The sequence below is a fragment of the Ceratotherium simum genome, chromosome 3 (genome assembly GCF_057802395.1).
Source record: "Ceratotherium simum simum isolate JZ-2026a chromosome 3, ASM5780239v1, whole genome shotgun sequence".
NCBI lineage: Eukaryota > Metazoa > Chordata > Mammalia > Perissodactyla > Rhinocerotidae > Ceratotherium > Ceratotherium simum.
The window spans coordinates 21,095,953-21,120,950 of record NC_141902.1 but is presented as its reverse complement, the minus strand read 5'-3'; positions in this window follow the sequence as shown (position 1 = coordinate 21,120,950).

Below are 24,998 nucleotides of genomic sequence, written 5' to 3'. Positions count from 1 at the left end.
ATTCAAATCCTTACATTTCCCTGTGAAACCGTTGTATTCTCATCATCATCCTCATTTTATAAATGAAGAAACTGAGGCTTAGAGACATAAGTAACTTAGCGTAGGTTATCCTGGAATTCAGATTCCCTCTCTCTCAATTTACATCTCTTTCCACTGCAGAGAGCTGCCTCAAATTTATCCAGCAGTTAGAATCCCTTTGATTCTGCTACTCTTATGTTAGCCCTAAAATGATTTTACTTCCTATTTATTGGAAGTACTAAGTGCCTCTTGGTTGTAGATAAATAGAGGGCAATGGTGTCAGTGAGACCAAAGAAAAATGGTAGAACATTTTCCTTTTAATTTTCTACTCACTTAATTTTTTTAACATCATATGGCTCTAGTAAAGGTCACATAGAGTTCACTGTTCAAGGGAATGGTTATTTTAAAATACTTTACTCAAGTCTCCTCTAACTCAATGTACAATTAATTTTAGATTTTGTATTGATAATTTTCCTCAGCAAAGATAAATTAACTCTTTAAATCAAAGCTGTAGAAGTTGAGTATTGACTGTAGTGAATAATAAAGCCTCATTAATTTCTTCCAACAGCATCTAAAGAGCTGTAAATTTTCAAACCTGTGCTTCTGTTGGTGGGGAGTTCATTTATTTTTAAACATACATTACAAATCTATAACTAGCTATTGAAGACAAATTTTAAAACAACTTTATTATTATCAGTGATTTTCTACTGTTACATTTCTATATAGGTACATTTTCTTACTGGAAAGCCTCCTTTAAAGGTTAGTTTAAGTGCAATTTTAAGTGTTAAACTTCATATACTCTTTTTAAAACTGCAGCTACCATGCTGTGCATTACATCCCCATGACTTATTTATTTTATAACTGGAAGTTTGTACCTTTTGACTCCCTTCATATTACCTTCATATAACTTTGAGGGTTTCTGAAGGGACTAATTATTATATCTTTGTTCCTTCCAAATTCTAAATTGAGAAATCAATAAGAGTCAAATAGAGATAGAATGTCTATCATTATTCCTAGTAAAATCAGAATATGGCATCTGGCCTGGATTTAAAGCTAAATCAGGTTTAGCTCTGAATTGACATCACTCACCTAGTCAGTGCATAAGAACTCAGCAACTCAACCCCATCTCTTCAAGGGGCAGGGTCTGTCCCAGTAGGCATAAACTGGGGCAAAGGAGATGGCACATTACTTCCAGGTAGGCAGATTCCAATAGAAGCTGAGCTATGCACTCACCCCCTCCTTCCTAAAGCCTCATGTCAGATCATATCATTCCTCCTCTGTCTGAGGTGGTGGGGAAGGAGTGAGTACCTGACGGGTTTGAGAAGGAGAGTGGAAAAGAAGAGCAGAAGCTGTCTCCCACTATTTCTTAGGCACTCCCATTTTACAGTCTGAGATAAGAACATGGGCAAACGATAGGGCAATTCCCTTTACATATTTATATGTTTGTAAATTCTGAGAAGATCTAAAAATGATAAAGCAAAGCATGATGTCATGTGATAATACCCTAGTGAGAAAGACAGACTTCTTAAGAACTCATAATAATGGACATATTAAATACAATTAATGCAAGGAAACAAAGAATCACAGGATACTATGAGAAATACTGGAATGGCCCTCACTCAGCTTAGGGGGATGGAAAGCTTGAGAAGAGGCACTATAATACCTGAATTGTCAACGTAGATGATCACCAGATAATGAAGAGTTGCAGGGGTCACAGTGGTTGATGGGGGAAGGGTGTTTATAGCATTTTGGACCCAGGGAAGATTGGATATTCAAAACCATCTAAGAACAGAGATGGTTCAGAAAAAAAGCACATGGTTCAACTCGTAGCTCAGTGTTGGAACATGGTAAGAATGAAATTGGAGAGGCAGATAGGAGACAGATCATCTAGGCACTATACATTACGTTAAGATGTTCATATTTTGTTGGGAGTGTAGTGGGGAGTCATCACTAGACTTAATGAGGGGAGTAGCACGGTCATACCTGACGTCTCTTGGATTCTATGTGGAGAACAGATTGTAGGACTGTGGTCAGGGAGGAGAAGAAGCTTTAAAAGTTCATGGAAATCCAGATGAGAACAAACGAAGGTGAAGAGGGAGCATTTTTGAGAAATATTAAGATGATACAATTTATGAGATAAGTAGAAATGTATTTAGGTAGATATGATAAATTATTGAGTATGGGGTTAAGGCAGGGACAGAACATTATTCACCAAGATATGTGCTATTTTGTACTTAGCTCTAACATAACACTTAACATATTCGACTGATCGATCATAATTATTTGTTTCTTATATGTTTACTCTCTGTAATCTCATAAGTATAATATTACCAACATTTTTTCTGGGGTACAAAGAACTAAGAGATTTTAATGGTAAAACGTAATGAAATTTGCTAATTGAACAGTCTCTCTGGATCTGATTTTGCAAATGTGAATGTGGATGAGTAGGAGAGAATATAAGATAATATTCGTGTTTTGTTTTAGTCTCAAAATCCTAAAACTATTATGACAGACAAGAATCTTTTAGCAGCTGGTAAAAAGTCTAACTATTAAAGATTTTATTTATTCAGTTTTTTCCCCCCAAAGCCCCAGTAGATAGTTGTATGTCATAGGTTCACATCCTTCCAGTTGCTGCACGTGGGACCCGGCCCCACGCTGGACGGAGAAGTGGTGCCTCGGGGCGCTCCCGGGATCCGAACCCGGGCCGCCAGCATCAGAGCGCGCACACTTAACCGCCAAGCCACGGAGCCGGCCCTAAAGTCTAACTATTAAGAGAGGCATTTTTTTCGGCAGCAGCAGTATTTATATCTACAGCCTTTACATTACATACAACCCAATGGTATTCCTATTTCTTCTAAGGTTACATTCTAAGGGCAATTGCTGAATTTATATTTTGGGGATCTGTGTGTTTATATGTTGTGTGTGTGTGTGTGTGTGCGCGCACACACATATAAAATTTACCTTCAACATATATTTAAAAAAATATATTAAACATATTTTTTCTTATTCTAGTGATGGGAGCATTTTGATTCATTTATATTCTTGTGCTTAGTCCCCTTTGAAGAGAAAAAATAAGACAAACAAAATAAACACGAACAAAAAAACATTGTCCAAATATGTCATTATACATTATGGTGTTCACCAGATTTATTTACCTGTCTGGCCACTCTTTCTCTGCTCCTTCCATATCCCTGCTCTGGGAACTTCCTTTGACCTTCTTCGTCTACATGATACAATAAAACAAAGTTGCCCAGGGTACTGTGGGAAACAGTTGGAGGGACAGGTCACTCAGCCCACGGGGTGGCAGGCTTAGGAAAGTTTCTCAGAAGAGACACCGTAACACCGGAATAGTGATGGTCAGTGTAGGAGAACACCATGTAATGAAGAGTTGTGGAGGTGACAGTGATCAGCATGAACCTGCACCGAGACAAAATTAAACAATTTTCCAATGGTAGTCAGTATGCTTATATTGGGCTTAATAGATTTCTTCCTTGAGAACGTAAAATACAGAATAAAGCAGAGAAGTAGGGACTTGGGAGCTGTTGTCAGTGAACATTTTATTCCAAATAGCTTGGGAATTAGAGAAAACTTGCCCAAAGCCAGTGGAAGAATACAGCACATCCGTGGAGAGAATCAGAGATTAGCAATAGAGAGAAGGTCCTTTCTTTTTTCTCTACAGCATTCTCATGCCTTATTTCAGGCCATTTTTAAGGTTCAGCTGTACTCCTGCCCTTGAGTTTCATGACATTAAATATCCTCAGACTACACACGCTATAGCTCAATATGTTTTCTATTACTCCCAAATGAGAGCTCTGTGTAACACAGATATAACACAGAAAGGTTTCTTTGGCAGTTGTTGATTGGGTTGCTAGAAAGGATAAAAAACAGAAACAAATACATGTTTTATGATAATGTGATAAGTCTTCTTTAAAGCTATTTCCTATATTTTTGTCATTTGAAACTACTTTCAGCAAAGTACTATAATTTCCAAGCTATAACATTTTTCAAAGAGAATAGGGGGTGAGGTGGTTTTGCCAGAGAATGCAGTCAGCATTTTTAGCAGAGGTAGGAATAGGATCTCAATAAAATCACTATGAATCCAACTTGTTTAACAAAGGTATAACCAGTCAACCAAAGTAAAATTTACAAGAGTGAGACATAAATTTATAAGAGTGAGGGAAGGAAGGGGGGAAATATGCTGTTGCCTAGGTCATTCCATGAAGTTTATGGAAAGATGGCAACAATGGGATCCCTTGCCTGGGATGGATGTAGACAAGACAAGCACAAGAAATGTGAGCAGTTTTGGAGGGCAGGTGTTGTGGATAGTCTCTCTCCAATTGACATATATTCAGTTTTCCTTAATTTTAGTTTCCAAGGTCACAATGATGGATCCACTCAACTAATTACTGTGAATGAAGATTGAATGCAATGAATAATTGGGAAAATTTTCAGAGAAATGCTAGTGAGTACAGTCACTTGGATATACAACACCTTAACTCAGAATCATTGTTAGAGTGGTGGGAATTTCAGATATTATGGAAAACTGATGAATGAGGTTTATGGGACCTCCTACCAGATGTGATGGGAGTTTCTTGCGCGTAGAACAGAGATTGTGGTTCTGAGGTGACAGGATCAGGAACAAAAGCAAAAATAACAAAGCATGACTGGCCCTATGAGAACACTATGCCACCAGTGTTGAGCATTATTCATTGCAGCTTACCCCTCAACACATCTGACAAAAGAAACTGGATGCCACTTTACCACCATCTGTTCCTGTGGCCCAGAGACATGTGCAAAGAGCATGGGGGCAGAGCAGATTCCTTAGCTTACATCTAAAGTCTGGAGCCGATTTACGTGATTAGAGGAGCCAAAGGCCCACTCCCTAGGCATAAGAGAACTGGTGAATATAAAAATCTACCACTTTCAGATTCTTGAGTGAGAGATGGGCTATGCCTCCCACCAGGAATCCTAAAATGGGAGAATACCCAAATACAGAAAGAAGATTTAGAACAGGAGCTGCCAAAAAGAAAAAAAAAAAAAAAAAATGTCTACTTCAAGTATCTCCTGGAGATGGATTTGGAAGGTTTATGTATACAAGATGTTGTCATACATCATCCCCAGTTCCTGTTTCTGTAGCTAACACCGAATAAATTGAGTCTTTCTTTACCAGCTCATTTGCACTTCTCCACATGGCACAGTGATTATCCAGCTAGCCATCCTTCCCTTCTTACCCCCCTCACCCACCCTCCAACTACCATATGACTCAACATTTTTCAGGTTGCAAACACTTGACAGATACATATCATACTTGTTTTCTTTAAAAAGTTAAATCAATGCTCAGAAACAAGAGGTTATTGACCAGAATTTCAGTCCAAAAGCAAATTATACTATTTTAAGTACAAGATTTAAATGGGAGAACAATTGCACAAGGAAATGGGGAAAACACAAAAGAAACAGTAATGGTTGGAAACATTTAAGATGACCAAGGATGAAAATTATCAGGCTGACTGGATTTGAATCCCAGTTTTATCACTTAAAATTATGTGACATTGGGTCATTTACTGTACCTCTTTTTGCTGCAGTTTCTTCATTATTACCTAACTCAGAGGATTGCTATGAGGATTAAATTAACATATATTTTGACTTCCTTGAGATTCTCTTTGGATAAAGATTGCTTGCAAAAGCTGTACGGCAGGGTGTATAGTATACTATTGTGTATAAAATGGAGGGGATAAATTATATTCATTTTATTGTATATGGATAAATAAATTATGAAATGATACATAAAACCTGCCAACAATTGTTACTGTGCGTGAGTGAGCGTGAGTGACTGGGTACAGAGGAGATAGTAATGAATATATTTTGTTTGATTTTTATATTTGAAGCATGTGTATGTATTACCTAGTCATAAACCGTACATTAAATTTAAAACAAGAAAATTAAAAATGTTATAAATAAAAAATGTAGAAAATTAAAACAATAACTAGGAAAATTCTGAAAAAGATTGTGAGAAAGAATTAGTCTAACAGATATTAAAATACAAAGCATTGAAAATTAAAATGATCTGATAAGGGTACAACAACAGAGAGACATATCAAAGAAAAAGATATTCCAGAAACGGAAACAAATACATGCGAGGATTAAGTATATGTTAAATGTGATATCTATAATCAACTGGGGAAAAGATAGACTATTTAGTAAGTGGTATTAGAACAACTGGGAAGACATCTGAAATAAATAAATTTGGGCCAATATTGCAATGTTCATTAGGATATATTTCAAATAGGAGAAAGATTGAAATACAAGAAATAAACTGTGAAAGTGCTAGGAAAAAGCATGAAGTGATTCATTTATAAATTTGGGGTGGAAAAAACTTTTGGACTTTGACTCAAAATCCAAAGTGGATAAAGGAAATGTTATTATCAAAACTGTGATGGAGGAACTATGAGAGAATAGACACTTATACACAGCTATTGAGAGTATTAGTTTGTATAATTTATCATATAAATTGACAAAATATATCAAAATCATAGAAAAATATATTAAAATTATATATCCTTTGACCTAGTACTTCCACTTCTGGGAATTAATACTAGAGTTCTACTTCCCTCTGTACAAAATTGCAAATATATAAGGCAATTTATTCCAGAATTGTTTATATTAGTTTGAACTACATGAAATCGACATTTTATATGGATTAAAAATGGTTGAATGTTGGCGATTTCATATGGTTCAACCTATAATAGCAAAAGTTTGAAAAAAATGTTCATTAGTAGGATGTGGTTCAATAAATTATGTTGTATTAAGATATAATTATAATTATATGAAAATAATTAAGATAATCTTTTCATACCCCTATGGAAAGATTGCCAATATAAGTTATGTGGGGAAAAAAACCAAGAGTTTTAACAATGTGTACCATATACTGTGTTTTGTGTAAAAATGAGGGAAACTTAGAGTATATGATATATTGAATTGCACAGGCATAAAAAACCTTAAAATTTATAATAATGGTTAGCTTTTGAGAAGAGGTGGATCAGAGCTTCTGCATATGGACACAACATTTGGAGGTGAGATTCACAAGGAACTGGAAAATGTATGATGCTCGTGGGAGAGGGCAGCAGTGTGGGTAGGGCCCAGAGGTGGGCGGAGCAGGAAATGTTCATTTGCATATGCTTTAATATGTTTTGATATTTGAACGACATGAATGTTTTGCCCTGTGCACAAATTAAATATATCCGATATTTCCTGTATAAAACAAGGAGTTTCTTCATATCATGGTGAGCCAGGTGATTTTTCCTTATACATTTAAGACTGTAATCTCATAGCATGGTTAATAAAATATTCTGATGTACAGAGTTACCTTACAGGCATTACCAATATTCAATGGGTTAAAATAAAATAAAGTGAGTTTAATAAATATTTCTTTAATTTTTCAGAAAATTTTTCAAGCAGCCTGCTTTGGGTACAGTGGCAGAAACAAGGATTTTGAGTCTCAGCTCTGCCACATATGTACCTCCCACGTGCTCTACGGAAAGTCCATTAACACCTCTAAACCTCTATTTTTCTCACCCACAAAACTGGAATAATAGTTAAAACCACTTTTTAGAAATCAAAAATATTTGTAGGGGCTGGCCTGGTGGTGTAGTGGTTAAGTTCATGTGCTCCACTTTGGTGGCCCGGGGTTCATGGGTTCCAATCCCAGGTACCATGCGCGGACCTACACAGCACTCATCAAGCCATGCTGAGGTGGTATCCCACATACAAAGTAGAGGAAGACTGGCAAACAGATGTTAACTCAGGGCCAATCTTCCTCACCAAAAAAAAAAAAAAAAGTAAAATATTTGCATATCAAAATTTTTGTAAAGTCAAAATTTTTAAAAGTTTGTTTTGAAGCAGAAATATTTGTAGTAATAAGAGTTACTCATTTTGCTCTGTCGATAAGGAGTCCAAAAGAGAAATGCTGTGTGAACTGCTATATACATACAAAGTAGAATCTTACAGACCCACAGGGAGTGAGTCAATGAGTAGAAAGTAGGGTAAAGGTGAGTGTCACTCACATAGCACAAATGGGCCACTGTACACTCAGGGCTGGGCCAGATGTTCTGCTTTATGTATCCACCGCTACCAACAGTAACAACAACATTAAAGTACTATTATTTATTAAGTCCTGATGATTTGTTGATTCAGTGTGCCACATCACATTTAACAGTTATAAAAATTCCCGTTATACAGTTGCCCAGTATTGAGCAACATATGCAAGTGGCAGATCTGGGATTTCAAAACGGGTCTTCCTGACCCCAAAGTTCATATCCTTACCAGCATTAGTTTCAAACTTCAGTGGGCATTAAAATATGTGAGAAGTGCAGATTCGTGACCTTGCCCCAGAGATTCCGATTTGCTGGGCCTGAGTTACCCGCATTGTACCAGTTTTTCCAGTGACTCTGATGCTTTGGGCCAGTAGGTAACAGTAAGTAATACCATGCTATTTCCAACTGCCTCGTAGTCCTCATCCCTGGCAAAGAATCTGCAAGTGACTCCTGTTGGCAAACCTCTGTGTCTGCAGGAAAGATGGCAACCACTGTTTCTGTGTGTTCTGCTTGCAGGCTCTGGGTCTCTTGGGTCAGCCTCTCAGATGATGATGTGGTGAAAGAGAAGGGGGTGTGGAATGTGGAATTGAGACAGAGAGGTTAGAAGCAATCTGTGTAATCTGAGTTCTAAATCCATCCTTGGAGATCAGAATTCAGATCTGCAATAGGGTCTTTTTTTTTTTTTTTTGTGAGGAAGATCAGCCCTGAGCTAACATCCATGCTAATCCTCCTCTTTTTTTTGCTGAGGAAGACCGGCTCTGAGCTAACATTGCAATAGGGTCTTAGTATCTGTAGTTTTGAAAGGGCTCAGATTGATTCTGATAATCAGTCAAGTTTGAAAACAACTGGACTAAATCCTTTCAAACATTTGCCCTCTCTACTCTGTTATATGATTAAATAATTTCAGAAGTCCTGCTCAAAAAATCAAATGGTAACTCTACTACAAGTGTATCTTGTCTTATTAGGGTAGTCTTTCCTTCATATTTTTAATAAGTAATTTTTTGAATATTGGTTTGTACAGGTGCACGGATGGATGCAAATATGGATCAGGCATATGGAAAATGAGACATGTTCACAAATAAAGTGTACTGCAAAGTAGAAAGTCTGCTGTGAACCAAGATGCGTGGGGAGTGCTATGAGAAATCAGGAGGGAGAGAGGAGACAGAATTTTCAGTGGGAGCATTAGGAAAACTGCACAGAGGTAATGATATTGGACCTAAGTCTTGAAGAATGGATATGATTATAACAAGCCAATATAGCACGGAAAGTCACACCAGGCAGAAAGAGCACCATGAGCCCAATATATTCAGATTTGACCAAAGCATGCTTTTGAATAGTAGTAATAAATGAGTGGATTTCTATATATAATGTCATTAAATAATATATTTCTTACCGTAATCAACTTAACATTAGTAAACACTTACTGTAGATCGGAACCTGTCAAAGAAGCTAGAAAAGTAAGAATAAAACAAGGTCCTATATGTACATGAGTCATTGGCCAGTAACTACAATACGATATAGGAAGTGCTGCAGTAGAGGTATTTGTCAAGTTCTGGAGACTGTTTTCAGAACTGGACTCTATATAACACAGGGGTTCCGGGAACTGTTCATAGATGCTAAGCGAAAAAAGTTTTCTGTAATCAATAAATATGGAAATTGCTGGTTTAAACAAATTCAATTAGTTATTTTTTCTGAGACTTTCCAGGGCCATTAATATATCATGCAGCATTTCTCCAATTTCTTTGACCATGGTCTCCTTTTTTATTTATTTCTTTACTATTACTTTTTTTTTCATAAAGTATCTATTAACACCTTTTTGAGTGCTAATATTCTGCTGAACACAGTTTAGGAAACTATGTGCTGAAAAACACAGTAAAGGAGTCAATCAGTTTTTTTCTGGAGTAAGGAAAGAGTTATTTCATGGAAAGCTAAAGAAGGAGAGTTAAAGATAGATAAAGTTATAAATAACCATTTTAATGGTAATACATAATTTTAATTTATTCATGTTTCATATTATTTAATAATATCATATATTATATCTATTAAATATAAATTAGACTGGTCCCTGTAGAATATACTTTCTTTATATTAGGGCTGCTTCTCAGAAGGACAAAAAGAATCTCTTGATTGTAGTAAGGCATCTAGCTCCTACTGTCAAAATGTGAGCTCTCATTTCACCAAAAAGCAATTTTCAAGAAGTCCTATAGTTCTCATATTTATTTTGAGCCTCTCCTATTTGAATGAGTGACCTGAAATATTTCTAGACTACCAAGTCAATGGAAGACTGTATTAGACGTATTTTTTAAGTTTTAATTGGATTATCCTTTCATTATTAATTAAATGATGGTGCCCATACTAGATATTTAGTTTTTGTGTTGCTTTTTAAGTCCATGGGGGTGAGAATAATCATGAAATTGTCCTTTAAACACCAACAGTACCTTCTTTCCTCCTGAAATTCTCAATTGTTTACACAATTTCTTTGTTTATTGGAGATAATTTATGTCCCCACAAAATGGCTAACCAAGGTGTAAAAATTTATATAAGCTGACAGTTCCCTATTAACTATACGACTAAAGAGGATGTGTTAATTTTGGTTAGTAGAACAATATTGCTGTAATGGCATATGGCCCAGATTCAGGAGTTTCTGAAATGGATATTAATATTGCAGTCCACAATAAAGTAAACCTGCAAACAAAAACCAAGCCATTTTGAAAGCTAAGTGATCAAGAAAATGAGGCTCATTTCTTTTGAATTCATTAGAGTACTAAGATTGTGTAGCTTTTTTGAACAGACTTTATTGACGGCCAGAGAGGTGAGAATATTGGCCGAAGGTTAACAAACATATTTTTGAAAGAGCCAGAACTCAAAGGCTAATTCCTTGTCCGTTACTCTTTCTATTACATGTATTCTGTCATCTGTCCTAATACTTTGCTTTTCAACAGCTTATCAGATTTTGTTCTGTAAATTCTCTTAGGGCTACATTATGCCAAAGGATGAGTTGCTGTCCTTTTCTTTCTCTGCTTATCTTGGTTACCAAGAGAAAATAAAAAAGAAACAGTCAATGTTTACTTAGCACCTACTTCGGGCCCCTCAGTATTTGAGGCTAGAAAAGATATATAAGGCATATTCATGCCCGCAGATGTCTCCAATGGCAGCACATACCAAGTCAAATAGTTTGCCTTTATCTTGAATGTTATAAACCAAGTAATTATTTTTAAGCTACTATGAGGGAATTCCAATCATATTTTCAGTTCTATTCATTTTGATGTTTTTAAAATCAGCAACATTAGTAGGCTAAATGGGTGAAGGGGGTTAAAAAGTACAAACTTCCAGTTATAGAATAAATAAGTCATGGGGATGTAATGTATAAAATGGTGACTATAGTTAATAATACTGTATTGTATATTTGAAAGTTGCTTAGAGAGTAGATCTTAATAGTTTTGATCACAAGAAAAAAAAATTGCAGCAACTATATATGGTGCTGGATGTTAACTAGACTTATTGCGGTGATCATTTTGCAATATATACAAATATTGAATTATTATGTTGTACACCCGAAACTAATATAATGTTATATATGAATTATAAAATAAAAAATAAAATGAAATCAGCAGCATTAAATAATGTCCTAAAACTTGAACTTTGGTTTAAACATCCAATTGTATACTTGATATCTCTACTTGAATTCTTAATAGGCGTCACCAAATTATTATGTCCAAAGTCCAAATCTTCATCAATTTGTCCCTCTTCCAATAACTCTTACTTCATTCAGTAAATGATACCCACCATTCATCCAGTTGCTCAGGCCAAAAATCTTGGAGTCATCCTTGATTCTTCTTTTTCTCATATCCCACACCCAAAACATCTCTGTTGGCTCTACTGTCAAAATTTATTCTGTCTAATATCGTCTCATCATCTTTTTATCATTATCCTCTGAGTTCATTGTCCACACTACTGCAATAGCACCCTAACTAGTCTCTGCTCTTTCGCTATCGTAAACTATTCTCCACATGTCAGCTAGAGTGAACCTTTTAAAACTAAAATTAGATTATTACATGCTTGTTCTCAAACACCTTTCTAGCACACTCAGAATAAATGCAAATTTCAAACTCTTCATCTTGGCCTCTAATCTTCCATATGATCTTAACGCCTTGTGTCTGTTCTCATTTCCTACTTGCTCACTTACTTCCAGCCACGCCGGTGCTCTGACTGGATTTTGAACCTGTCAAGCATACTAATACCTCAAGGCCTTTCGCCTTCTATTCCCTCTACTTGGGGTGATCTTTGCCCAAATATTTATAGCACTTTCTCTTTTACTTCATTCTGTTATTTGTTCAAATATCTGTTCTTTAGAAATAATTTCCCAGATCACCTTACCTGATATAATGCTTTCTATATTAACCACTTATCCTGCTTTATTTTTCTTTTATCTCGTAGTGTTGCTTAACATTATAATATGTATTATATTGGTTATTATCTGCACCCCACCCACTGAATGCTAGTTCCGTATTTGCAATTGTTTACTGCTGTATTTCAAGTGCCCAGTATAGTGCATGGCTCATGCATGACACCTAATAAGTGTTAAGTATTTAAGTAATTAAGTAATTTAAGTAATTAAGCATTTGCAAAGGTGAACAAAACTAGACACATGCAAATATCAAATTGTAGTCCTAAATTCTATAAAGGACACTTGACTGAGTCAAGGAGATTAAGACAGTCTTCCCTAAGGAAGAGCATCTCTGAGCCTAGATGTGGAGGGTGCAATGCAATTAATCAGGTGAAGAGAGGAACGGAAGTCTTCTGAGGAGTGCAGGGGCATCCAAGTGTGAGCATCTAAAGCAAGAGGGCCCGTGTGGCTGGAGCAGAGACAGCAGGAGTGGGCACGGGCAGAGGAGTGTTACTCAAGGGCAGATGAGTGTTAGGTAGGAGCTGGATCACGCAAGGCTGTGTTGTCTGTGTTAATCACGCGCTGTTTTTATCTTAACGACAATAAAAAGCCTTTTTGGTGTTGTAAGCAGAGTGATGTCATGATCATATATATGTTTTAAAATGGTGTATATGACTACAGCGTGGAGTTAGAAATGGGAAAAGTGGTGAATGACACAGTCCAGGAGAGAGATGATCAATAATTTACCAAGAAGGAGGTGGTGGAAGCTGTTCTCCTTAAGACTGGGTAATAAAGGAGTATGTTATCGGTAAAGAATTTAAAAAGAATACTGTAGGGCCGGCTCTGTGGCTTAGCGGTTAAGTGCGCGCGCTCTGATGCTGGCGGCCCGGGTTCGGATCCCGGGAGCGCCCGGAGGCACCACTTCTCCGTCCAACGCGAGGCCGAGTTCCGCGTACAGCAACTAGAAGGATGTGAACCTGTGACATACAACTATCTACTGGGGCTTTGGGGGGAAAAAGCTGAATGAATAAAATCTTTAAAAAAAAAAAAAAAAAAGAATACTGTAACCAGTTAAAAATCTGCCCATTTTTCTATTATCGGTATGTTCCTATAATTCTAAACAATGTTGGTGATGAAAATAGTCTATTCGCTTAGCATACAGCGAGAGATGATAAATAACAGCTTGGAACGGAGATTCACACATTTATTCATTCCAAATATTTTTGAGTACTATCTATGTATTGGGCACTGTAGTAGACATGGGAATGCATCAGTAAACAAAAAGATAAAAGTTCTTGCCCACAAAGAGCCTACATTTTTGCAAAGGGGAGATTGACAATATTAAATACATGTTTAGCATCTCAGGATATGATAATTTTTTTTGATATACTCAAGAGGAAATGTTAAGTAAGCAGTTAGCTATAAGGGCTAAGACCTCAAAGGAAATAGCTGGGCTGAAGGTATAATTTTGAAGGTCGTTTGTTGGTAGGTAGCCATGTTAATCATGAGTACACAAAGAAGGATCTTAGGAAGGGAGTATGGAGTTAGAAGAAGAAGAAGTCTAAATCCTAGCACGGAGATGCCTCAACATTTAATATCCTGATAGAGAAAGATGATTCTCTAAAGGGGACAGAAGGAGCAGTTAATTAGACATAAGAGCATATCAAGGACTGACGTAGACATTATAAGATGATTAAAAGATCAATAGCTCTAAGAAAGTTGGTCATAGCACTTTAAAGATGTGCTGCTTCTTATTTAGAAAATTTTGAAATTGTCTGGATTGAATATTTATATTTTCTCGTTAGAAAGATGGACAGACCTCTGGGATAGCTAGGCTAATTCTCCTCAACACACCTCTTGCTGAAACATCTTTCAATGGCTTCTTTCTCATGAATTGGAGAAGAAAGTTCAAAGTCTTGACATCAGGGTGCTCCATGATTTGGTCTCAACTTTTCTTTTCAACTGTGACCTCTACTGTTCTCTTAGATGAACTTCTGCTTCCCTACATGAACCTACTGCACGGGACCATCTAGCTATTTGTGTCTCTTCAACAGTCTGGAATATTCATAGTTTTTTCTTTGCTTATAGTTATTTTATTTTTCTTTGATGCCTTCTTCATTCAATCAATGTCAGAACAATTCTAGTCATTCCTCTTCTAGAAAGTCTTCCCATTTTTACTCTGAGAATCACGAGAATAATTTGTCAATACTCTAATATGATCAAAGATGGAGGCTGTTTATTATGTATTTATGTCCCCCACAAAATCTAGCTCACGTCTCTATTTGTTCAATACTAAATAGATATTTATTGAATGGCTATTATGAGACAGGCATTGGAAAGAGCCAAACGAATACCTACTGGTTGAACAACTGTAGTCGCTTCTCTTTAGGCTGGAATGAGCCTGTTTGACAGAGCACAGAACTTTGGTATTCAAGGCGATGTTCAAAGGCAGAGATAGTACCTAAGGATCTGTGGCTAATTTCATGCTTTTTTTGTTTCTTACATGGCTTACGTTAGATCCCACAGTATCACTGTTTGAAAGAAAAGAACAATTCCTCCTTTCCTTTGAAAATGATGAAACCTTAATATTTAAAAACCTTTCTGTGCAAGCTGTTGGTATGAAATATCACAACATCACGTCTGATAGTTCAATTTAAATATTAATGAAAACCTTAAGCTTTATCTGGAATAGTTAATTTGGAATTTCAATTCGTATTCACATCCTTGTGCAAAAAGGAGAGAGCGGAAAGGGGGAGCCTGTGTGTTTTAAAGGATTTGTGAATAAGATTCCCCAGCAGACACACTGTTTGCAGACAAAGCAGCACAGATGTTACTTGTCTGTCACAGGGAATGCCAGCCTATAATGAGGCTCACTTGACTTGATGTGCCTGTGTATGTATGAGCATGTGTATGACAAAGCTAATTCACTGCAAAACCCAATAACAAATGCCAGCCAATCTGCCATATACATACCGTCTTCTGTAGGAGAACATGGAGAACAGACAGAGCAAGAAAACAAGGCTCTAGTCTGTAAAATCCAGTTCAAAATGGGGCGAAATAAGTGTAGATTTCAGATTATCTGGAATCTGTGAATCTATTTTCTGATTGATAAATGACATTAAAGTTTAATTATATGACATAAAATAGTAAAAATTCACAAAGTATAATTTTATATAATGCATAAGAAAATTCTTAGGTAAATAGCCCTTTGGAGAATGTGTTTCTGTGTCCCTGTGGATTCAAGGCATAGGAACAGCCTACTGCTTTTCAATCTTTTTATGAATGCCCCCAAGAAAATATTCTTGAATTTGGCTCATTGTGTTGTATGAATGGTAATTGATCTTGTCAGGAGAAAGTCAACCACACTTAGCCCCTTGCAAAGCAAACAGCATGGCCAATATCTTAGTCAAGTTCTCTTTGCTGCTGCTTCAGCTGTCAAAGTCACTGGTGCAATGCAGCATTCAAGGTAATTTCCATTTAGTGGTGAAAGCTGTTTTCTTCAATTTCTTGGCTTCTTTGTCTTTTTACTTGCCCCCTATCCATCTAACACCATCCCCATGTCATTGGCACACTTACATTTGCCTCACCCTGCTGATTTCTCCCCACCTGCGTGACGTGCCTAGAGCCCCAGTACTGCTGATGCATTATCCATCCAGGGCTTTGCTGCGTGATGACATTCCAGAACACAGCTCAGCCCACGGGCATCTGCCAATGCGTAGGAACTCTCCTCTCCGGCAATTATTCAGTTTGATTACACACAATGATAAGCTATTAAGAGGCACTCATGCAGAGCCCTTTATTTACCAACAGTTGAAATTTTCCCGTTTGCCTCCACTGTGTAAGAAACTAATTGTGGTGAAGCAAACAAAAGGGAAGGGCAGTCACCTGTGGTGGGAACAGCGCTACAAGGTGGTGAGGTTAAGCCTCCCAAATAAAAATGATGTCAACAGATCCATCGGATCCATTTCCCAAACTAACATGTGGGTAGAGCAGCCGGAAAAGAAGTATATCTAGGGGAAGTCACCACATAATCTAGTTTTTAGAACCACTATTCCTGTTTCTAACCATTTAGATGAACATTCTCTTAGACTAGAAGGGGATGATCTTATATACACTCATACCTCATCAACAAAATGCAGATCAGGATTTCAAAGAACGTCTGCACAAAGAAAGTTCTCTGTAACAAAAACTATAACAACAGCTACCCCAAATTCCGTATTTCCATATATAATCTGTAGACTACAGCTTTATTAATTCGGTTACAAGTGTATTTTCTGTGTAAATATTCACAGCAAATATACTTTGCATAGAAATTCCTATTATTATCCTTCTCTAACTCTTAAAAAAAGTGCCTAATGACAAACTTATGTGTTGACTGCATATGAGTGCCAGTTGTTTGTGAGTCTCTTTCCACTGTTAGATCTAAACAAGCAGTTTTAAAACAGAACAGAATCTTTTATTCTGAAAAGAAAGCTATCTGTAACAAGGCACCCTTAATTCCTTCAATCACAGTCACCTTAAATAATTACAAACATCCAGTCCAGAGAACTCCATCTCCTCCCTAATGCCCCTTTTCCTCCTATCCATGATCTCATCACCCCTAGCCCCAACACCCCAACACAGGCGGGCGTTTTAGGGCCTGGAGGAAGAAAGAGGAAATTTGTTTATCAGGTAGTGTCAGAAAGTAAATGGCTTTCCTTTGAGGGTTTCTTTCCTTCTTCTCACCGCATTGAATTTAGAATCCTTCCTCCTCTACTTTTTTCCCACTTGTTAATGCACTGCCTCCTCCCAGGGCAGCATCAATAAAGAGACCTGGAGATCCTGTTTTGAGTTTGTTTACTCTCAGCCACAACTGAGAATATGATTTCCAGCAGTATACAATGAAATCTTACTATTGCAGGGGGAAAAAAGGAGATGAAAACTCTAATGCCCAGTGGAGTTCACTGCAATAAGAATGGATTGCACCCATGTAAATACATACTACACCTATTTCTGTATTTATAAACTATTCTCTATATGTCCATATGGGAACTTGGTTCAATAGCATCACTGTCCATGCACTGTATGTAAGGAAAACTGTAGGAATGACGATAAATATATTTTTGTACACACCCACAATTGCACATGGGTACTAAGCTGGCATGTCTATTTTTCTTTTATGCATATGTTTTTCCAGTGATTCATCTCAGAAAGTAAGCAAGTAAGATAAATGTTCTAGATATAAATACAACTAACTCTTAGAAGCCCAGTTAGCTCTCTGGAAAAAAAAAAATCTCTAAACATACTGACTATCTTCTCTAAGTAAGGCCATCAAATCACAACTATTTTTGGATTGATACAGAAAGATAAGAGGTCTAATTGGTATGCACAGAATGTTTGAGGTTGCCTACATGATGCTTTTATTCTGAATTATCTAACTCCACAAACAAATACCCAGAATATGTAAACATTTCTCAGAGAATTATAGTAAAATTGTTATTATTTTAGAAATGCAAACATTACAAATTTGGCAGGTCATTTCTGGATATAAAACATTAAAATATGGGTATTGCAAAATTTAATACTTGGAAATCTTTTGGCAAACTTGAGAAATGTCAAAAGTTACTGTTTCAAATTTCTATGATGATATAACAATATTTCTTAGTTTTTGACTCCTAAGTCAAGATAAAGAAGATATTTTATTGCCCAAATTCTCCTCCTCCCCAGTCTGGTGCTGGTGTCACATGTTCATAAACATTATTCACAGAAGCTAGAATTTCTGATCTCTAAATGATTTATTTATTTTTTCATTAGAAATGACCCTAAATTCACTTTAAAATACTTTTAAAATTAAATAATCAGGATAAATATAGCTTTAAAATGAAATTAACAGCTTTATTTAAATATTATAAGGAAAACATTTATAAGTTCACAAATCCTATGTTAAATAAAATTGACAGAAATAAATCTATCCAGACATTCTCTAGGTGTTTTAAGAAAGATGCCAATATTCAGAGATATAAATCTACATATCTAAACATAAAACAGTGATTTGCATTGGGTTTTTTATGAGAACTCCAATTTCTTCAGTTTCTGACCAAGAAAATATTCTTCTAAGTTTTATTCCAAATAGAAATTTGCCTTGATGGTGGCATTTAATAAAGGCAAATTATGATCCCTCAATCTAATAGGACATTAACTCATACTTGCTGAGTCTTAAACATAGTTTTTCCATATTGCAAAGAGTTCGGAATATACTAGAAATCTTAAGTTATTTGGCTTTCTAGGCTATTACATTTTTTCAAGATATGTAATCAGAGGAAATATTCTCTAATGGTTTTGTATGTAGATGTCTCCAGCAGTACAGCTGTAAAGTAACTAAAACCAGAAGAGAGTAAATTCTACAGTATCAAAAAGACATTGGTATTGACATTGGTATCATTCTGTTTATTACAGTGACCACTCTATTAATACTCTTCATTTAGTATTGTGATAATTTAGTATTGTGATAAATAGAATAATTACCAGTTATAAAAAATGCCTAAGAAAATTTGGAAATGATTCTCTCCAATTTATGTTTTGATATTTTCTGTTATAACAATTTTGTTCATTAAAATAAGATTCAATCATGACTGCCACACTTATTTTAAAATATATCCTGTAAAGGGTGTTTGCCTTTTCCCATGCAATTTCTTTTTCTAATAATGCTCCTGTTGGTCCAATAATCCTGTTGGTCCACTTGACAAAACCTACTCATCCTTCAAGAAGACCCAGCTCTTTGTGGTCTATTGTATAAAGTCATAGTCTCCCTATGCAAATTATCCCTATTCCTCATAAGTGCTCCCACAGACCTTTATTTCCAGTTTAGGTAGAGCGCTGGCTCTGTGGGATAGAAATTATCTCTATTCTGGTCAGTGCTCCTAACTGGAATATGTGCTTTGTGAGGAAAGGTGTTATGTCTTCTTAGCCATAGAGCTTCAAACCATATTGGACATATGATAAAATGCTCCAGGGAGAGACAGGCAAAGTGCTAGGGAAGGTTTTATTTAAATGTGCACAACACAAAGAATTTACTACTATACTTCCTTCTCATTATTTTAAAGCTCTTCTTTTGTTTCGTTTGGAGAGCCATGGTGTTTCCCACAGGGCGTTGGAATAAATTTCAAGCATCTGCAGGGCAGGGAACTTGCTTTATTTGTGACTTCTTAGAGCCTCAAATACAAGTGTTCTCTACGGTGAGTATTGTAATGAATCTTTAAAGCAGGTCACGGGGCCGGCCCCATGGCTCAGTGGTTAAGTGCTCGCGCTCCGCTGCTGGCAGCAGCCCAGGGTTCGGATCCAGGGCGCCCACCGACGCGCTGCTTCTCCGGCCATGCTGAGGCCATGTCCCACATACAGCAACTAGAAGGACGTGCAGCTATGACATACAACTATCTACTGGGGCTTTGGGGGAAAAATAAATAAATAAAATTATAAAAAAAAGTTATAAAAAAATAAAGCAGGTCACGGTCTCAGCTGAAAATAACTTAGGCTTGTCAATTATAAGTGTTACAATAAAGATACTCTTTATACACAAATTCACTGCCTGATGTTAGAAAAATAATTAAACCTTATTAAAAGTGCTTTTGCTATAGATAATCCACAATTAAAGCAAAGCAGATAGATATGCTAAGAAAAGCATTGTTTCTTTATTATCTTCAGGAAATTCACTTATACATATGTCCATTTATTTATTTTCTCATTCATTCAATGATCATTATTATTTTCAGGCTACCTATTGTGTGTACACAGTGCTAGTTTTCATGTGGTTGGAAGTGTGGTGATGAACACAGAAGGTAAAGAGATAAGTATACAAATAGTGATAAAGATACAACTGTAAAAAGTGCTGGTTGCTACTAGAGAAAGTGTAAGGGAACCCTAATCTTCTTAAGGGTGGGGAAGGATTGGGAGGGTGGTGTAGATCAAGGAAGAAGTCCTTGAGGAAATGTCATTTACACTGGGTCCAGAAGCAGGAGAAGAGACGCCAGTCAAAGGGCTGAAGGGAGGGAAGAGAGAAGAGGTGAGCCTCTAAGGTAGAAGTAATGATGAGATAATGTTCTAAAGTGTGAAGGTGCATTTTAGGTCAGGGGAGAACAAGACCAGTGGGGTGTTGTAAGGGAGGAGTCAGGAGATGTAAATTGAGAATTAAATAGAAGTCAAAGGAAAATAAATGGCATGGTGAAGTTGTCATTTCCTCTTTTAAACCAACTTTATATTTTTAGTATTCTGAAAATATTTTAGGCAAGTATCAGGAAGTTTCTAATTTTCAACCCTGAAGTACTTCTAAATTTTTGGTAATTATTCTATCCTTTATGTATATGGATTGCTAATAACTTATCTTTAAGGGATTTGGAATTGGAAAATCCAGGAGCTGGTTATGGAAGTTTTTGACTAATTGAGGAGGCCTGGTTCTCATGAATGGGAAGAGAAGAGTGGATGGGATGAAAGTTTAAGGAAGTAGAGCCAGGCCTGAATAGTGGCTAACCCCTGTGCTCTCAATTTTCCAGACAAAAAGCATGTCTTAGATTTGCTGTTACAAAAAAGGGATAGCTCAACAAGTTCGGGGTGAGAGGAAGTGAGGCACTGACCCTACTAGACGGGCTGTACAGTAGGGTTCACAAAATAGGAGCTCGCGGTGTAAACTCCCATCCCTAGCTTCTCTATGTAAATCACATAGGTGACAAGCTGCTGTCTTTTGCTATAATGAAATGCACAGCCTTTGTGTATCAACAGAGTCTACAGCAAGATGTATCACCATGGCAACCATAACTCCAATTTCAAGCCAGAAAATGGACAGTCTATGATGTGCAGAATTTTATTGAGGTGATGGTCTTATGCAGTGCCCATGGGTCTGGTAGCAGAGACAGAGTAGGAGTAAGAAAGAAGTCATTATATACTGTTTATCATACTGTTATGTAGGTTAGTAGGCAGCATCTCTATACAGCTCATTTCCTCTACTTTATCCTGCCATTTTTCAGAGATGGTTATCTGTCTGAAAACATGACTTTGCCATTGTGGGGAGGAGGATAGCTACTGACAAATGTTTCCTCATGGTTTTGGCTTGCTATATTATCCTGAATTGATTGTAGGTGGCTTTGTACAGATTCTTAGGCATCATCGTGTATTTTCTTTTCAATGTTATTCTTGGAACACTTCAAGTAAGAAATAAATACTAAATTTTCATCTCTTCGTGTTTGTATATGTATTTGTTTATAATACAGCAGACTTAAAATACTGCAGGAGACTTAAAATACTAAGAAGCTAGTTGTGGCATATCCCCATGCCATGTTAAAGCATTTGCTTTGTTTTTGATGGATTAATATAGAGATGAGCATATATGATTAATATTTGTAAGTGATAAGTTACTAGGAATGTCATGGGAAAAGGATTAAAGAATTAAGAGCTATGCGACTAATTATATAGCCTTCTAAAGAAGTTTAATTTTTTTCCATATCTTTTGTCGCATTCAAACAAACAAAAAATTTGCGAAAAGGAATTTCTCACTTTGAATTAGTGAATGGCATGTATCAAGAGACTGGCAACTAGAAAAGCGATATTATTTTAAACTTTCTTACATTAATAGAAAATACCAAATCATTTTTGGAGGAGAGCTGCTAAGCTGAAAAAATATGATTTTTTTCTATATTCATGAAAACTAATAATTATTTAAAATCTTGACGTTCTGGTCAAGCATATGAAACAGTAAGTGAGGATATTAACAACATTTATATTGACAACAATTTAAGCATACACAGTTTTGTTTCTTTTTCTTTTCACGTGCATATAGACCTAAAATATCTTCTGTATCAATGGTTTATTCTCTCAACATCACTGTTTAGAGGAGAAAGGAAAGTTGACTTGAGCAAGTGAATTCCAAGGGAAAGATGAGGGAAGAGCCACCACTTACAAATACTTTTCACGACTAGAAGTCCTCCCTTTTATTTACATTCAATTTGCACTTGACTCCTCATTAACATATGCCCTTATTCATCTTTTCATTAGCAGGGATTCATAGCAACGTAGAAAGAGACAGTCAGACATTGTAAGCTTTCTTGCACAATAGGGTGGAGAACAAAGTTGTCTTGTTTGTATAACTTTAGCCTTTTTGATATTACTGAGGAGCAATAGAGCACCCTCACAGAGAGCAATCCTGAATTATAGACGTTGGGATAATGAATGAGCAATTCATCCAGAGCTTCCTTTGGCTAGGCAAACAGTCTTAGACCTGTGTGTGAACTACTCTCCGGGCAGCTGGGGAATAGGTCAAGTCAATGTCGGTCTGTCTCTGAAAGTACGTTCTGTTCTAGGCATGAGGTCTTTTCAAGGCAGCAAGAAGTATCACACAGATGACTCAGCGTCCTGCACAGGTGCTGGTTGGATTCGGTCCTTGGACCTGGGATTACAGCCTATTCAGATCATCAGTAGGATGTCAAAGAATTCCAGTCTCGGATCAAAAACAAAGCAAGCATTCTCCTTTTTTGTTTTTTTTTTTTCCCCAGTTGGTTTCCCATGATCCTTTTAAAGTGTAAATTCTCTATTTTCCTAAAATTCATAGTCAAATTATTGCCTTAGATCCTCACATATTAACTGTTTTGTTTCTCTTTGTGACATTATTAAACTATCTTTTCTTAGCTTTGCTGTCTTCATCTACACAAATGGGGATAAGATAATCTAATTCACAGTGATATTTCCAGTATTAAAGAGATAACACATGGAAAACTATTGCAAAATCTTTGGAACATAGAAAGTCAGTCCTCTTCCAAACTCATAAATCAGAGATTTAGCTCTCCTGAGCATTTTGTTTTCATTTTTCAACTGTTTTTGCTAGATAAACTATTAAAGATAAAAATGTAAAACCTTAACTAATACGTTTATATGAAAAACTGGAACTCCCTTAAGGAGTTTTAGACCAAGATTTTCTGGTCTGCTCCAACAGTTTCCTAGTTTTGTATTATGGCCCTGTCTTTGACTGGTGAGGGATGGACATCTTCACGAGAATACAACAGAAATTGGAGAAGTTAGAGGCAAAGCGAAACCTCCGATCCTTTAACATCAGGTAACTTACCTCTTGGAATCTCTCTCTGTCCCTGTGAGGTTAGACTAGATTGTATGGATTCCCTTATTAAAAATGTGATATGGTTGTTAAAGTTATTTGATTATTTGAGTTATTGAAGAGAAACAATAAATGGACGTTGAAGTAGTACTTCCAAATTCCTTCATGGTGACAGGTAATCATTTAAAGGTGAAACCAAGCGCTTTCCCAAGAGTAAACTCATAGCCTGTTTTAGAAATCAGTAGGAAAAAAAACATAAAACAAATGCTCTGACTAGATAAAAGTTGGAATGTATTCTGTATCTTAAAGGATTTTTTTTCTTTCTTTTTTTTTTGTATAGATATTTTAAGACAAACATATAATATGAGGCAGAGGGTGGTCAAAATCTCTATCTCAAAAATTATCTTGAAAAAAAATTAGCCAGAAATGTCATTTTAAGGTAGGAATAATAATTTGACTTCTATTATTATATGAGCTTAATGCTTCCTAAAACTCCCCTATATCAGAAAACCCAAAATAATTTTCTTTTGGTTCCTAGGGGTCTTGTACAACTAAATGAAATTTCATCTATAAATATCTTATTGTAATAAACAATGGAACAACAGAATTTTAGTCATCATTATTCCAAGATCTGGTTTAACATTATCCAAACTGAAGGAGTCAGTAATATACATAATAAAGTATCCCAAACTTATATACCAAGGGATTGTTGAAACAAATCTTGTATCTTGATGATTATATGAATATACCTATGAAACAAATTCTATTCCTTTTTCTAATTTTGTAGTAAGTCTCAAAACTTTTATTGTAATTAGTTGTTAAGTTACTGCCAAGGTTGGCTATGGTCATGAAACTATAAATCTTGGGGAAAATATTCTGCTACTTTACCAGGCATTGCAATGCAACAAATCATCTTAATAATTTCCAAGAATACACCATTTTTTTAATTTCCTTTCTAATAATATTCTCAGTTCCTGAGTACAACATGTTTCGGGGGGATAACTTATAGTGTACACTCTAAGATCTACTTTTGTTTAGGGTGGAAACTGACTGAAATTTAACTGATTCAAGTTCCCGTAACATACAAAGGCAAAAAAAGGGATAATTGAGAAAAGAAAACATTCTGAAAATAAAATTTTTCTTAGTGACCTCTTATCATATCTTTCTGAAATTTCAAGTGTCAAGGAGAAACTAGCCAATAAAATGAATATGTCATTAGCTAGATGTTTCATTAATGTATAGGTTACTATCTTAGTAACTATTATTTATTATTCATTCAACGAACATTCACTGAGCATTATAAGATTCATAGTATCTCGTTAAATGTTGAAACATTCAAAGTAACATAGTTTTAGAGAGGGTGTGTAACCTCAAATTAAAACTCAGGTCAAAAGTTATACAAACTAATCAATAATTCAAATCAAAATCAAAA